The 16,001-nt window shown below is 45.9% G+C and overlaps 1 protein-coding gene across 2 annotated transcripts in view; it reads right to left on the bottom strand.

Annotated features, from left to right (window-relative positions):
* The window catches only part of pals1a (protein associated with LIN7 1, MAGUK p55 family member a), a 164,387-nt gene that overhangs the window by 39,125 nt on the left and 109,261 nt on the right, over window positions 1-16,001 (bottom strand). The gene's annotated exons all lie outside the window — the stretch shown is intronic.

Here is a 16,001-nt window from a genome sequence, read left to right as displayed (position 1 = left end):
TTGAAATTGGTCAAAAATTTTTATTTTTTAAATACCAATTGTTATGTGATTGCCTCATGTCTGGAACTAGAGATATTTCACACAATTTACACCAACGAAAATTTCAACAGCCTTATAGTCATTAACCAAGTTCACACATCATGAATGACCATTTGAACAAACAAGAGAAATGTCAGTGCCAGTGGAACTGAACCTTAATTTGAGGCGCCACATTCAGGACCTTGGGGGCGGGGGGGGGGGGGGGAGGGCGGGGGGAGAAGAGGGGTGGAGGCGAGGGGGAACTAAAAAGTTACTGGATAAATGATAGTTACTGGGAATGTGAAACTTTTTAGGAGGGCCACTAGATGGAGTTAAAATGCTGTAATGAAATGTAGACTTATCAGGTGAAGGCTAAGAAGAACAAAGGATAGAAGTAGCATCCAAATATCTTAAAAAACTTAAGTAAATCTAATTCTTTCCATTGATTCATGTTGGGAGCAGTAGTGAGTGATGTTATGACAAAAAGCAGTCAGTCGGTGACATCTTTTCAGATAGAAAGCACAATGCACAGAAAGTCAAAAGTTTACATCATTTTTAACAAGTAAGCAACATGGACTAAATCTCCTCTTCTACCAAGTATGTTGACTATGAGTATGGTTTCTAGAGCACCCAAATGTAAGATGCTGTTCAGGCAGTGGTTTCCCATCGACTTCACTCAGACTCAGGGTAATCAGGACTGATTCCATTGATCATTGCACGACAGGAGATGGACACATCCCAATTTCTAGAACTCCAACATCAAAATGCAAGTACTTTAGAGAGAGAGAAAGCGCGCTTTGTTGGGAAGGTGGTGCATTTGTCGTGGAAGTTGAAGATGTCCCAACAAGAAACTGGACATCCTATATAGTTGAACTTAATAGATAGTATGCCAAAAAATGGGTCAAGTAAATGTGTACATTCCAGAAAAACAACCGATGAAAACGACCAAATCTTGGTCTCCATCACAGAAGCCACTGGTTCGTCACCTTAACTCGGAAAACTTACTTGGACTACCACTGCTCTCTAATATTTCAATATGAACAGTTAACAAAATTAATAAGCACCAATTTCAAAATGTTGCGACAATCGTCAGCAATTCAATGTTAAAATATTTGTAGTGCCCCTCCCCGACTCAGCACCATGCATAAAAAAATTTCCAGGCGAGGAAAAGAGGTTTAAGACTGCAAACAAAACCAGGATCACTAATACGAGAGTGTTTCGGCAATGGGGTATATGGTAGCATAGTGGTTATGTTACTGGACTAGTAATCCTGAGGCCTGGACTCATGATCCGCAGAATGAGTTCAAATCCCACCACGGCAGCTGGCGAATTTAAATTCAGTTAATTAAATAAATCTGGAATAAAAAGCTAGCATCAGTAATGGTGATCTACAGGATTATCGTAAAAACCCATCTGGTTCAATAATGTCCTTTAGGGAAGGAAATCTGCTGCCCTTACTTGGTCTGGCCAAATGTGACTTCAGACCCACTTGGCTGACTCTTAACTGCCCTCTGAAATGGCCTAGCAATCCATTCAGTTGCATCAAACTGCTACAAAGAAATATACTAAGAATAAAACTGGATGGACCACACGGCATTAATCTAGGCACCGGGCACGACAACGGCACACCCAGCCCAGTTGACTCTGCAAAACCCTCCTCACTAACATCTGGAGACTTGTGCCAAAATTGAGAGAGCTGTCCCCCAAGCAACAGCCTGACATAGTCATAGCCACAGAATCATACCTTTCAGACTCCTCCACCATGTCCTGTCCCACTAGAGGTGGCGGCAGAGTGGTATACAGGCGGAAGGGAGTGGCCCTGGGAGCAATGTTCCCTATAAGCTGCACAGCTGCAGAAGTACCTCAGGGCAGTGTCTTCAGCTGCTTCATCAATAACTTTCCCTGCATCCAAAGGTCAGAAGTGGGAATGTTCACTAACGACATTCAGGCTTGGGTTGGTAAGTGGCAAATAACATCTTCAACAAGAGAGAGTCTAACTATCGCCCCTTGACATTCAACGGCATTACCATCGCCGAATCCCCCATCATCAACATCCTGGGGGGGTCACCATTGACCAAAAACTTAACTGGACCAGCCATATAAATACTGTGGTGACAAGAGGAGGTCAGATGCTGGGTATTCTGTAGCGAGTGACTCGCCTCCTAACTCCCCGAAGCCTTTCCACCATCTACAAGGCATAAGTCAGGAGTGTGATGGAATACTCTCCACTTGATGAGTGCAGCTCCAACAACACTCAAGAAGCTTGACACCATCCAGGACAAAGCAGCCCGCTTGATTGGCACCCCATCCATCACCTTCAACATTCACTCCCTCAACCACCATCACTGCAATATGTACCATCTACAAGATGCACTGCAGCAACTTGCAAAGGTTTCTTCAGCAGCAGCTCCTAAACCCGCAACCTCTACCGCCTAGAAGGACAAGGGCAGCAAGCGCATGGGAACACTATCGCCTCCACGTTCCCCTACAAGTCACACACCATCCTGACTTGGAAATATATCACCGTTCCTTCATCATCGCTGAGTCAAAATCCTGGAACTCCTTCTCTAACAGCACTGTGGGAGTACACCACATGGACTGCAGTGGTTCAAAGCGGCGGCTCACCACCACCTTCTCAAGGGCAATTAGGGATGGGCAATAATTGCTGGCTTTGACAGCTATGCCCACATCCCAGGAACAAAAAATAAAATAAAAAGTGTCAAATCAAATTCTGGAAATTTGATTTCGATGCAACAAAGCTAGTACTTGTAAGTATGAGATAAAAATCCTTTGCATGGGCACATGGAATCAGAATTGTCAAAAAAGCCTGAATACAGAATTGTAATACTGACAATGTCTTTCACAAGAAAGTAATCAAGTGAACTTGCTCAGGCTTTTGATGTCTAAATTCCACGTCGTAAGAAATAATAATGTAACAGTTTCTTTAGGACTTTAAAAATGCTTTAAACTTTGGAATTCTTAGAGCACCATAACAAGTGGGGAAGCACAAGTTGAAGGATTTACACTGAGTAATTGAGATGTGATTTGATTAAATTAAAAGATTTACAATTAAGTTGTCTCATCAATTCTTGAGATTAAACATCAATGGCTTAAAGATTTAAATTCTATAAGCTAAGTCCCTATTGCACAAGTGATCCTGAATGTAAATGTTGTCAAACTAGTTTTGTTTCTATGTAAAAATATTTGAACAATCAGTAATTAGCATCTTATCCAGGTATAGTATTCAATCTAGGAGTCCTTCTGACAACTATTTTGAAGTGAAATAATTTACAAAAATTCACAAAGAACTCTCAACCTTTTTGATAAATATGTATTCACCACTGGATTAAAATACCGTGGCAAATACAACAACAATTTGCATTTATATAGTGCCTTTTATGTAGGAAAACGCACCAATGCACTTCACAGGAACGTAAAGACAAAAACTGACACCGAGTCAAAGGAGGAGATATTACGAAAGGTGATGCAACATTTGGCCAAAGAGGTAAGTTTTAAGGCGGGTCTTAAAGGAGCAGGGAGACGATGAGGTTTAGGGAGCAAAATCCAGAGATTAGAGCCTAGATGGTTGAAAGTGCGGTTGATGTGGTGGGGACTGCACTAGAAGCCAGAGTTGTCGGATTGCAGAATTCTTGGAGGGTTGCAGGGCTAGAGGAGGTTACAGAGATAGGGAGGGGCAAGATCGAGAACCTTAAAATTGAAACGTTGGTGTAACAGGAGTCAATGTAGGTCACAAACACAGGGGTGATGGCGAACGGGTAGAATACCAATAGCAGTTTTGAATGGAGGGTAGAAGATGGGAAGCTGGCCAGGAGAGCATTGGAATAATTGTGCCTGGAGGTAGCAAAAGCATGGATGAGGGCTTCAGCAGATGTGCTGAGGCAGGAGCAGAGAAAGGCAACAGTATGGAGGTAGAAGTGGGCATTTTTTGTGATGGAGAAGATATGGGTCGGAAGCTCAGCTCAGGGTGAAACAGGATGCCAATGTTGCAAACAGGCTGGATTAGCTTGAGATAGTGGCCAGAGAGGGAGATGGAATCGATGGTGAGGGAATGGAATTTGTGGCAGGAGCTGAAGACAAATTGGGCTAGACTTTCCACTCAGATTGCTATCGCCCCAAAATGGGCGATGTACCGGCCTTAGCGATTTTCTATTTTTCAGGATCACTGGAAGATCGCCCATTTTTTTTGATCGCTAGAGAGAGAGAGAGAGAGAGAGAGAGAGAGAGAGAGAGAGAGAGAGAGAGAAAGCGCGCTTTGTTGGGAAGGTGGTGCATTTGTCTTGGAAGTTGAAGATGTCCCAACAAGAAAGTGGAGAGAGTGGGCAGGATGTGGAAGGGAGGAGGGGGGCAAAACCCTCCTCCGATGAGGGCAATGAGGCCCTCATTAAGGAGGTGCACTCTTGGTGGGGCCAACTAACCCGGGGTGGGTATGGGAAACCTCCACCCCGGACAGATCGAAAAATTTGGGGCGAGATCGCCGATGTGGTGTCCTCGGTGTCCCATGAGCTGAGGGGATTGGACCAGTGCCGCAAGAGATGGAATAGCTTGGTTGCTTCGGCAAGGGTTAGTATTAAATAGACTTTAAATTGTAATGATTCACTGAATATGTAAATCTGCCGGATTGAAATTAAGCTGGGTATTCTTGCACAGATTCCCTGCTAAGATTTGGACAGGGTTTCGGAATCTGTGCCCTTTAAGTCCAATTTTGACACCGTCTCCTTTTGGATTACATTGGTGGATGGGGCACGACTGAGCACTGAGGGGTCCGGTCACTTTACCCAGACTGTCAGTCTCTCCGACTGCTGTCTCTTACACAGTGACCCAGCCTGGACTGGGGGAGAGCTGCCCTGGGACACCAGCTCCGGCCACACGGAGGTCTCCGAGCACAGCCCATGGACACGGTGCCCCCTCTCATTACACTCCTGTCATTGCCGAGCTCACCAACGGTCCTGATTTCCCGCCCCCCCAGGGGACCTCCATCGCATCAAATAAACCGCCTACCTCCCTTCAGCCGCCGAATGCAACGGCCCATGGATGGGGCCCTTCCTGGACCTGGAGATTGTACGTGAGATGTTTGGTGTCTGAACGTAGATGTTATAACCACGCATCCATTGGATACAAACTGTATTAGCATATAACGTTAGAATCTGTTGTCTTTCCGCAATAGTGCCTAGCCAATTAACTTCTGCTATGCTCTTGTCACATTTGCAGAGGAAGATATCTAAGAATCGATCGGAGCAGAGACGCATCGGAGGAGGCCCTGCTCAAGTACTGCTGCTCAGTGACTTCGAGGAACATGCTGCAGCACTAGTGGGCAGCCACAGTTGCTCTGCTACCCGTGGTGGTACAGATCCTGTTGTTGCGCCACGTTAATAATGTGTAAAGCAATGGTAAACCAGTGGTAATTTAAAGTAATGTAACAGCATTTCATTATAATATATGAATTATGTCATGTTATGTATGCAGCTTCTGTACTACTCTCAGGTTAACAACATAAGATCAGAAATAGGAGCAGGAGCAGGCCACACAGCCCCTCGAGCCTGCTCCGCCATTTAATATCATGGCTGATCTGATCACGGACTCAGCTCCACTTCCCTGTCCGCTCCCCATCACCCTTCACTCCCTTATCGCTCAAAAATCTGCCTATCTCCGCCTTAAATAAATTCAATGATCCAACCTCCACAGCTCTCTGGGGCAGTGAATGATGTACAACCATATGATGTAATCATATGGAACGTCGCTCGTTGACATTTATTGCAGTAATGTTGCTCCTCCTACGTATGCCAGCGCAGTGCAAGCATTCTCATGTCTGCCCTTCTGTTCTAATAAGCTCAATTATGTTTTGCAGGTCCCCAGACTCCCGAGGCGCAAAGGAGGCCGCACCTGTCCCATTGCAGGTGGTCATCACCACGGGTGGAGAGGACACCACTGAAGGGGAGGAGAAGGAGAAGGATGAGGATGAGGATGATGAGCCTATGTCATCTGTTGTACCTGCGGCAACGTCTTAATCAACAGATAAAGTAGCGGGGCCAAGCGGCTTGCAGCAGGCGACTCCAAGGCATACAGTGCCCACGCCGACCCCACGGAGCTTGAATCGGCAAGATAGGCACGCCCTGCAATGGGCAGATCCTAACGCGTACATGGTCACACTGTCAAGGGAGAGCGTTGACATCAGTCGAGAACTCTTCCAGGCGATTGGTGTGTTGACCATAAACATTGCTGCAATGTCCGCTCGAATAACGGAAGAATTCGAACATCGAACACAGCTGTGGCAATGGGCCAAATGGCTGACGCTGTCCATGCCTTGCGGCATGCGATACTGTCATAAGACGGCACTGCCCCCCAAGGTGCCGTCCCACCAACCAATCGGACAGTTGCGAGTCAGGAGGAAGAATTTCCTTCTGGCTCGGAAGAGGTTTCTCCTCCAGCCACTGAAGGGATGCTACCAACGTCACCCCTCCCACAGCAGCAGGCCTCGAGGTTTGAGGTCCCCTGCTGCAAGATGTATTGGTCCCATTACTCGGGGATTAAAACCGGTGGGGGGGCGGGGGTAAGAAAGGATCTGGAGGGAAGAGTGGCCGCATAGAAGGGGAAATTTTGTTACTTGTTATTAATTGTTCTGTTTTGTTGTTTTGAAAATATTGTTGAATGTTCGGGGTGGAGGAGGGGGGTGTTATACATGTTTGTTCTAAAAAGTTTCAAATTTCTCTGTCATTATTACATTCTTTTATTTAACTTTACAATTACCCTGAAGTATCTTCTAATAACGGAACGTAAAACATGAATACAATGGTTGGAAACAATGGCCATGGCCAGGCGAGGCAATGATGAAACGTAACGCAACTGTAACTGTCACTAATGCAAGTTCATGCAAAGCGTTCATTTATGAGCTGCTGACGCAAGAGTTCTGCAGCTGCGTAACTACCATGGGGCTTTTCCAGTGTTGCCGGGGAGGGGGGGGGGGGGGGGGGGCATGGGTTCATCGCCCAGGCTGATTAGGACCTCGGGGAGGACAGTCATCCTTCTCCTCTTCATCTTCCTCTTCCGCGTCCTCTCTCCTGAGGTGGCAATTGTTATTCTCTCCTCATAGCTAGATTATGCAACATGCAGCACACCACAATAAACTCAGTGACCTGCTCAGGGTGGTATTGTAGGTTGCCTCCCGAGTGGTCCAGGCATCTGAAGCGCTGCTCAAGAATTCTAATTGTCTTTCCACAACATTGCATGTAGCTATATGGCTTTCGTTGTCGTGCTTCTTGGCTTCCGTCTGGGGATTATGCAGGGGCGTCATGAGCCAGCTGGCAAGGCCATATCCTTTATTCCCCAGCATCTAACGGTGACCTTGTGGCTGACTCTTAAATAGGTCAGAGACAGTGCTCTTATGCAAAATGTGCGCATCATTGATGCTGCCTGGAAAATTTGCATTTACTGCTATTATTATTTGGTTGTGGTCGACAATGAGCTGCATATTCAGGGAGTGGAATACCTTTCGATTCTGAAACACCTCTGCATCCTGTAAAGGTGCTCGCAGGGCGATGTGCGTACAGTCTATTGCTCCCTGCACCTTGGAGAAGTTTGATATTCGCAAGAAACCCAAAGCACTCTCAGTCTGTGCTTTCCTGGTCATAGGGAAGTTTATAAAGTCCATCCTGCGTGCGTAAAAGGCTTCAGTCACCTGTCGAATGGAGCAATGTGTGGCGCGCTGAGAGATACTGCAAATATTGCCAGCTGAGGCCTGAAAAAAGCCCAATGCATAGAAGGAAAGTGCCGCAGTAACCTTAACCTCAATGGGCAGTGCGGTCCTGATGGTGCTGGTAGGCTGCAGATCTCCCTTAATGAACTGGCATATCTCACTGATGACCTCCTAAGGCATGTGTTATCGGACAAGTTCAGGTATGATCGCTTTTCCCTGTAAATGCTTTGGGTGTAAGGTCTCCTCCTCCGCAGCAGTCTGCCAGCTCTTTGATTGGGCACATAATGCTCTTCAATAAACCTTCTCCCATCTTCAATCTGCAGCATGTGATTAGTGAGCAATACTGGCAGAGAAATTACAGACCCTATCACTATAAATTGCTATAAATGCCCTAAATTTGTCCACAACAGATACAAATGTGATTAGATGATTGTAAGGGCCTTTTTGACTGTTGCCACTCACTCACAAATTGATTCTCCTCATAAGCACTTGTTGAAGCAGCCTTTCAGATCCTCCGACTTTCAAAATAGCATCCGTAGTGCCGCGTGCTGCCGACTTAGTCAGGTGAGATCAGCTTTTCTCCAGCGATCTTCTCGGCGAGCGATCAGCTCAGCGATGTGTGGGCGATATGGCGAAAGTTGCGGTCGGCAGTAGCCTTAGGCCAGGCGATGCAGCACATTCATGTGTGCCGAAAGTTGGGCCGGCGATTAGTGGGCGATGTTCCGGCCCAACTTTCCACTTTTCATCAAAAATGAGCGATGGGCTGCCTATATGGGCGATAGATGAGCAATAGCTCAGCGATCATGAGTGGAAAGTCTAGCCCAATGGCTTTGGTCTTCCCAATGTGTAATGGGAGGAAATTTCAGTTCAGCCAGGACTGGATGTTGGACAAGCAGTCTCACAACGCAGAGGCAGTAGAGAGGTTGGGAGAGCTGTGTGTTGTTTATGTACATGTCATGGCCTGACGTCATAGCGATATCACCGAGAGCCAGCATGTAGATGAGAAATAGGAGGATGCAAAGGATAGATCCTCGAGGAACTCCAGAAGTAATGGTGCAGGGCAGGAAGATAATCCATTGCAGGAGATTCTTTGGCTACAACTGGACAGGTAAGAGCGGCACCAGGTGAGGGCATTCACACTCAGCTGGACAACAGAGGAGGATAATTATCACAGCTTCACTCAAATAGTTTAACTTTGGTTAGAGTAATAGAATGATACAGCACAGGAGGCTATTCGGCCCATCGTGCCTGTGCCGGCTCTTCCACCAACCTTTCAGACAGTGCAATACAGATCACAACAACTTGCTGTTGTAAAACAAGTGTTTCCTCATGTTTGCCTCTGGTTCTTTTGCCAATCACCATAAATCTGTGCCCTCTGGTTATCGACCTTTCTGCCACTAGAGACAGTTTCTCTATATTTACTCTCATCAAAACCATTGGTAATGTAACTATTTTATAATGCTGCTCCATGGAGGCTTGTGAACATCCATTGGCATCAATTAGCCACAAGGGGCTGTTTTCAGTGTATCTGCTGCTTGGATTGGAATTAATTTATTGCTGTGAGTTATCATATGAATTTTCTTGTCTTGTCCTACATTCAGGGAGGAAGGGGATGAGGGAGAACAAGGCAAAACAATTCTATGACTGAGCCCCACAACACATCTTAAAAACACACTCTATAAAGTGGACATACTAAAGGGAATCTCCCCAGATATTACCGTAGCAATTTAGCACCATATAAATATCCTGAAATGGATGTTTACAGACTACAAGGAGGAGCCAGACAAATGAAAATTAATCTACCAATCCAAAGAAAAATTCAAAGGAGAGCTCAATGGAAACTTGATGACTCTCCAACTTTGTACTTACTCATTTATGTCAAAAATGTAAACTGAACACAAAGTTCAGATGTGTAAGGTTTCAAATTAATTTTGTCAGCAAACAGAAATGTAATTTAAGCCCCATCACCTATCTTATCCATGTAATGCCCCCATTTGGCTTTGAACTTGGCAATCCTGTATCTGCTCTCTGGGGAGTGACTGGATGCAACATATCATACTTTTGTGTGTAATTACCAAATGGTTTATGCATGCAGATTTCTGATCTTCCGATTCATATTCTGTGGCATTAGAAGATCAAGTTATGTTCTAAATCCTTTTCTACTCTTTCAAGCACAATTTTTTAAAATACACAAATAAAAAATCTCAGATAAAATTCCATGATACAATTTGTTAGCTCCTTCCAAATAAATTGTACTGGTGGAACATATTAAATGAAGCAGCACAAGTCAAGTCTTGATTTATAAGGGTGTGTTCAAATATTTCATGTCAGGATTGCCCTCTCATTTTTGATTGCAATCAATTCAAAATTGCACAATATCAGCAATGGGGTCAAGTTTCGGGCCGTGCCGAGAACGGCGCAGCTCCGACATGGACGCCCGTTTTTCGCGCCTAAAAGCGCGACAAAAATGTACCTTGCAATTCTTGGGCTCCCTGCAGGTCCCTCGGAGCGGCACACAGCGGGGGGCGGAGCCACAGAGTCGCACCGATTCTGCAAGTGCAAAGGGGCGGGGCCAAGATAAATGGGAGAACGCCGTGCCGGCAGCCCTGCGCATGCGCGTTGGAGCACGCGCGCAGTAGGCCATAAATATTGGCACTTGGCCATTGTTTCGTGGACCTCTGGAAAGGCTTGGGATTGAATCTTGGTGATTTTTGTGTGTCTGAAGGAGTGCTTTGAGCAGCACTGTTGAAGAAATTACATGCTGAAATCAGTGAGTGCTGCTTTTTGCTGCTAAACTTCCAGAACAAGTGCTTCATAGGTGCATGCAAAATAAGGACTGTGTGTTTTGAAAAATAAGTGTGTCAATTCAATACAGCAATGGAACAACGTCTACCAAGAACAAAGAATTTCTTGGATGAGGAAGTGGAGATATTAGTAAACATCATTGAGCAGAGATGGCAGGAGCTGGATACCAGCAACAGAGGTCGCATAAAAGTGCCAGCTAAAGAAATGAAGAAACGCTGGAACCAAGTTGCAGAAGTTTACTGTGCAGTGGTGCATACCATGAGATCTGGAAGCCAGTGGAAAAAGAAATGGCACGACCTTGGTCAAGTAGTTAGTGCAAGTAATATTTTCATTTTTTAATGTAATCGTAATTGTAATGTGACTATCTGTATGTCCCACCCTGCAGAAAGAAACACTCTGTAAAAAGTTATATTTTACTCTTTGCAGAAGAAATTGGCCCACAACAAAGGGGAAGCAACTTGAACAGGAGGAGGCACGCCCAATCTGCATCCACGGACACCCTTGGAACAGAGGGTAGCTGCTATGATGAGTCGTACATGGAGAAAAGCAATCAGTACAGCACAAGCTGGGCCCACACACGAGGAAGAAGGCATGTCCTGAAAATGCATTGTGGCCCTTCAAATCAACCTGCTGCCTGGCCTGCTATGTGTGAGTACTCATGCCACCCATCCTGCCCCCTCCCTTGCTGTTAAACATTTGACTGTTCTGATATATTTTGCAGAACATGATGATGATGCCAACCCTGAGGATCCTGAAGATTCAGTACAACCAGATGCGATTTTTCAATTTGAAATTGTTTTGTAACTTTACAAATTTATAAGTGATCTTCAAGAGTCATATTAAAAAGTAAAGTTTGATACAACAAATATTTTATTACAGTGACATTAACTTTTCAATAAAATATTTTTTCATTAAAACTGAATCATGTTCCATTAACACAACACAACATAGGAACAACTCCAAAGAATAAACATGTCCATGCGCAACAGTTGTCGCAGGGCACTCAGGCATCAGTAATTGAAGCGTTCATGGATGAGCTGCTGGCGCAAGGCTCGAGCAATCGTTAAAGGGGGACGATGGACGGCCTTCCTCCGACCTCGTGCTCCGGCATCAGGAACTTGCATTCTTTCCTGATCGTCGTCATCATCCTCATCCTGCTCTTCCAAATTACTATCATCAGGCACTGGCCCCTCATGTGGGTCTTCTGGATCCACTACCAGCTCCTGCTGCCTCATGATGGCTAAGTCATGGAGCATGCAGTACACAACAGTGAAGTGACCGACAATCTGAGGAGAGTATTGCAAGTGGCCTCCGGAATGGTCCAGGCATCGGAATCGCTGTTTCAATATGCCAATGGTCCTCTCAATGATGCTGCGCGTCGCAATGTGCGCCATGTTGTATTGACGGTCAGCCTCTGTCCGTGTCAAGCGTAGGGGCGTCATGAGCCAGGTGGTCCGGCCGTACCCTTTGTCTTCCAGTAGCCAGCTCTGCCCTTCTAGCTGCTGCTCAAACATGTCAGATATAACGCTGTCGCGTAGGATGAATGCATCATGAGTGCTGCCAGGGTATCTCGCATCGACTGACATGATGCGCTGCTTGTCGTCACACACGAGCTGCACATTGATGGAGTGGAAACCTTTTCTATTCCTGTACTGCTTGGAATCTTCCACAGGTGCTCGCAAGGCGATGTAGGTACAATCAATACAGCCCTGTACCTTTGGGAAGCCAGCAATCCTGAAACAGCCCACAGCCCTCTCATGGATTACTTGTGCGGTCATTGGGAACTTAATGAAGTCATTCCTCCGCGCATACAGTGCAGCCGTGACCTGGTAAACGCAGGCATGTATTGCACGTTGAGAGGTGGCGCACACATCTCCAGTTGTAGCCTGAATTGATCCCGAGGCATAGAAGGCAAGTGCAGCTGTTATCTTCACTTCAACAGACAAGGCAGTTGGCGTTCTGCTTCTGGGCTGCAAATCTGCTCTCAGCATATCAACGACAACTTCTCTGCAGAAATGCAGCCTTTTGACACAATCAGCCTCGCTCACGTCCAGGTACGAGCGCCTGGCTCGATATTGCCGACGTGAGTAAGATCTCCTGCACATCAGCTTACGGGCTATGACGTTCCTGGTGCGGTGAGCTCTAATCCATTCTCTCCTATGCAGTGAATTGCTGGCGAACCATTGCAATAACCCGTGGTGTTGACAATGCAGCACCCATACCTCAATTACAAATTTAAGTTTCAAACTGGCTAGCTGGTTGCCTCTCCTTCCCGGTGCTTTGCACGCCTACTCTGTCCCCTGGCCGAATGGCCTCAAGGCTCCCTCGTAGCTCGAAGGCTACCTGCTGTGTCTTCGGCTGCCGTCAGCCATTGCTGCCGCCCCTATCCCGTGGCCGAATGCAGTCAGCTTCCCTCGCAGCTCGAAGGCTGCTTGCTGTGTCTTCGGCCGCTGTCAGCCATTGCTGCCGCCCCTATCCAGTGGCCGAATGCCCTCAGCTTCCCTCGCAGCTCGAAGGCTGCTTGCTGTTTCTTCGGCTGCGTCGAGCCACTGACGCCGCCCCTGCCTCCGACATGGAAGGAAGGCCTGCCTGAAACACTGCAGTTCGAAGGCTGCTGCTGCTTCACACAGGTAGGAATAATCAATATTTTGTATTTGTTTTGTTTATAATTTTTTATTCAGGATGGCTCTTTATTTGTATAAGCAAGACTGTTGAATGCTTGTAGAATTTAATTACTTCCCTTCACCCTCTCCCTCCACCCCTCGGTCCCTACGCCTGATTTGTAACCTACGCCTGATTTCTAAAGTGTAGGCAAGGTTTTTCTGAACGTACAAAAATCTACACTTACTCCATTCTAAGTTAGTTTGGAGTAAGTTTTCACTGCCTAATCTTTCAAAACAGGCGTAATTGGCCGGACATGCCCACTTTTGAAAAAAAAAATCTGTTCCAAACTGAAACTGTTCTAACTGACGAGAATTGAAGCAAACTAAATGCCGAGAATTGCAATTTCTAAAATACTCCATTCTAAACCAGTTGCTCCAAAAAAATAGGAGCAACTCAGACCGAAACTTGACCACAGTGATTCCACATAAATGACACCACTGGACTTATTTTATCCATCCTATGCCCCTCATTCCATTCTGCAGAACCAGTTGTCTCGATAAAAATGTCTTACTGCTCTTGTGCCAAACTGCTGCAGTCCATAGAATGAGACAAGACTTACATTTATATAGCGCCTTTCACGACCACCAGACGTCTCAAAGTGCTTTACAGCAAATGAAGTACTTTTTGGAAGTGTAGTCACTGTTGTAATGTCGGAAATGCGGCAGCCAATTTGCGCACAGCAAGCTCCCACAAACAACAATGCTATAATGACCAGATAAGCTGTTTTAGTGATGTTGATTGTTGATATTGGCCAGGACACCGGGAATAACTCCCCTGCTCTTTTGAAATGGTGCCGTGGGATCTTTTACGTCCACCTGAGAGAGCAGACAGAGCCTCGGTTTAATGTCTCATCCAAAAGACGGCACCTCCGACAGTGCAGCGCTCCCTCAGTACTGCACTGGAGTGTCGGCTTAGATTTGTGTGCTCAAGTCTCTGGAGTGGGACTTGAATCCACAACCTTCTGACTCAGAGGCGAGAGTGCTACCCACTGAGCCACAGCTGACACTGAGAAGTAAATTATAATTGGACTATTTCAAGTCCTCTAATGTGTCCCCTGGTCACTACTCTAGCCTGTCAAAGGGAAATACCTCAAAAATGGTACAATGTTTACTTGAAACAAGAACCTTTAGGCATCTTGAGTACTCTCACTTGAGATATGGGCTTCCGAAATTAAACATCACCATCTTGTGCTATGAAGGAACTTACACCAAACTGTAGTAGGTGCAAGCCCATATCATAACTTTGCGTCACCACTCCCCGATGAGTCAGGAAATTTATCCACTCAGTACTTAGACCATGCAAACCACAATAATCAGATTGTGAACCTAGAGAGGAGAAAAACTAGACAGGATTCCGGTTACTGAGAACTCTCTAATGACCCCTACTGCAAGTGCAGATACATGCTCATCAATCAAGTTGCACGAAAATTTAATAGCCTGCCAACATTCACTGTACAAACATACAAATTAAGAATGGCCCCTTGAATGCAGTACCAAAGTTGTGGCTTACAGTTATGGAACTAGGACAAAATATGGTTTTCAGATTTAGAAGATGGCGCAGCTTGAATACTCAACACTGCTCTCAAGTCCAGCCTACATGAAAAGCAACTAAATTACTTTTATGGATGAAGTTTAAAAAAAAATCACATTAATTTAAAGTGCTAAACATTGCAACCTAGTATGGCAAGTATTCAAAGTAGGATATTAAAAGTTCATTGCTGTAATCCAATTAAAATCATTAACTGAAAGGGCTGAATTTCAACAGCAAAACCCAAAGCACCCAATGTCTCGGTAAGAAGTTGATTCTGTAGCCTGGAAAAAGTCAGATGGTTTCAAGTTGAATGTATATGCACGCCATTCCCAGTGTGACCATTTTCATATAAACCTTGATGAAACAAGGTTTTGTGGAACTTGTCTCAAAAAGTATTCAAGTGATTTATTCATGTGAAATGTCAGTGTCTACGAGCTCAAAATTGCCCAGGTGTTGCTCCGTTTCTTTTGGAGCAACTTGATTTTTCTGGAGTATCTTAAAAATCCACATTTTGCACAATTTGCGCCAGTGTAAGTGAGTTAGTTAGGATTTTTTTTTAAGTTTTGTTTTTTTTCCAAAAGGGGGCGTTACTAGCCACCCACGCCTGTTTTGGCCATTTAAACCACTTTAGAGAGATAATAGTTGCTCCAAACGAACTTAGGCCAGCGTACGTGGCCACTTGTGGCTGCACAGAAAACCCTTGCGGAGAGTTAAGAAATCAGCGCAGGTAGGTACATGGAAATAAAAAATAAAACTAAGTCCTACCTTCCCATCAAAACTCGACCCGGGATGTCAGTGGGCCGGCCGGTGCAACAAAAGTAAGTCCAGATTCCAGTCCCAGAGTGCCCCATCTCAGCCCCAGCTCCAATCCCTTCCCAAAGAATCCTCTCTGTCTGACCCCACTCCTGTTCCCGACTCAGCTTATCTAAAGTGCGTTCCACAGCGTGCCCGGCTGGTGCGTGAGACCACTCGGCCAGGGATAGGGGCGGCGAGCATCGGGTCCCTCCTACACAAACTCCAGGACGCGCTGGGGGCGAGGAGCTACTGCGCATATGCGCACACTCCAATGCGCATGTGGAGAGTTGCCGGCACTGTTTCTCGTGCAGGGCCCTAAGCTCTGCCCCCCAATCGACTGGCCACGCTGCGCCAAGCCCCGGGAGAGGCAACACAGCGGCCAAAATCGGCTTACATTTTTTCGGAGCCGTTTTCAGCCCACAAAGTCGCCGCAGCTCTGGGAGTGCGCCGAAAAAAGGGGTGGGCCTAACTTGAGCCC

The sequence above is a fragment of the Pristiophorus japonicus genome, chromosome 4 (genome assembly GCF_044704955.1).
Source record: "Pristiophorus japonicus isolate sPriJap1 chromosome 4, sPriJap1.hap1, whole genome shotgun sequence".
NCBI classification, from domain to species: domain Eukaryota; kingdom Metazoa; phylum Chordata; class Chondrichthyes; family Pristiophoridae; genus Pristiophorus; species Pristiophorus japonicus.
Note: the sequence above shows the minus strand (reverse complement) of the source record. Positions and strands in the feature narration are given on the sequence as shown.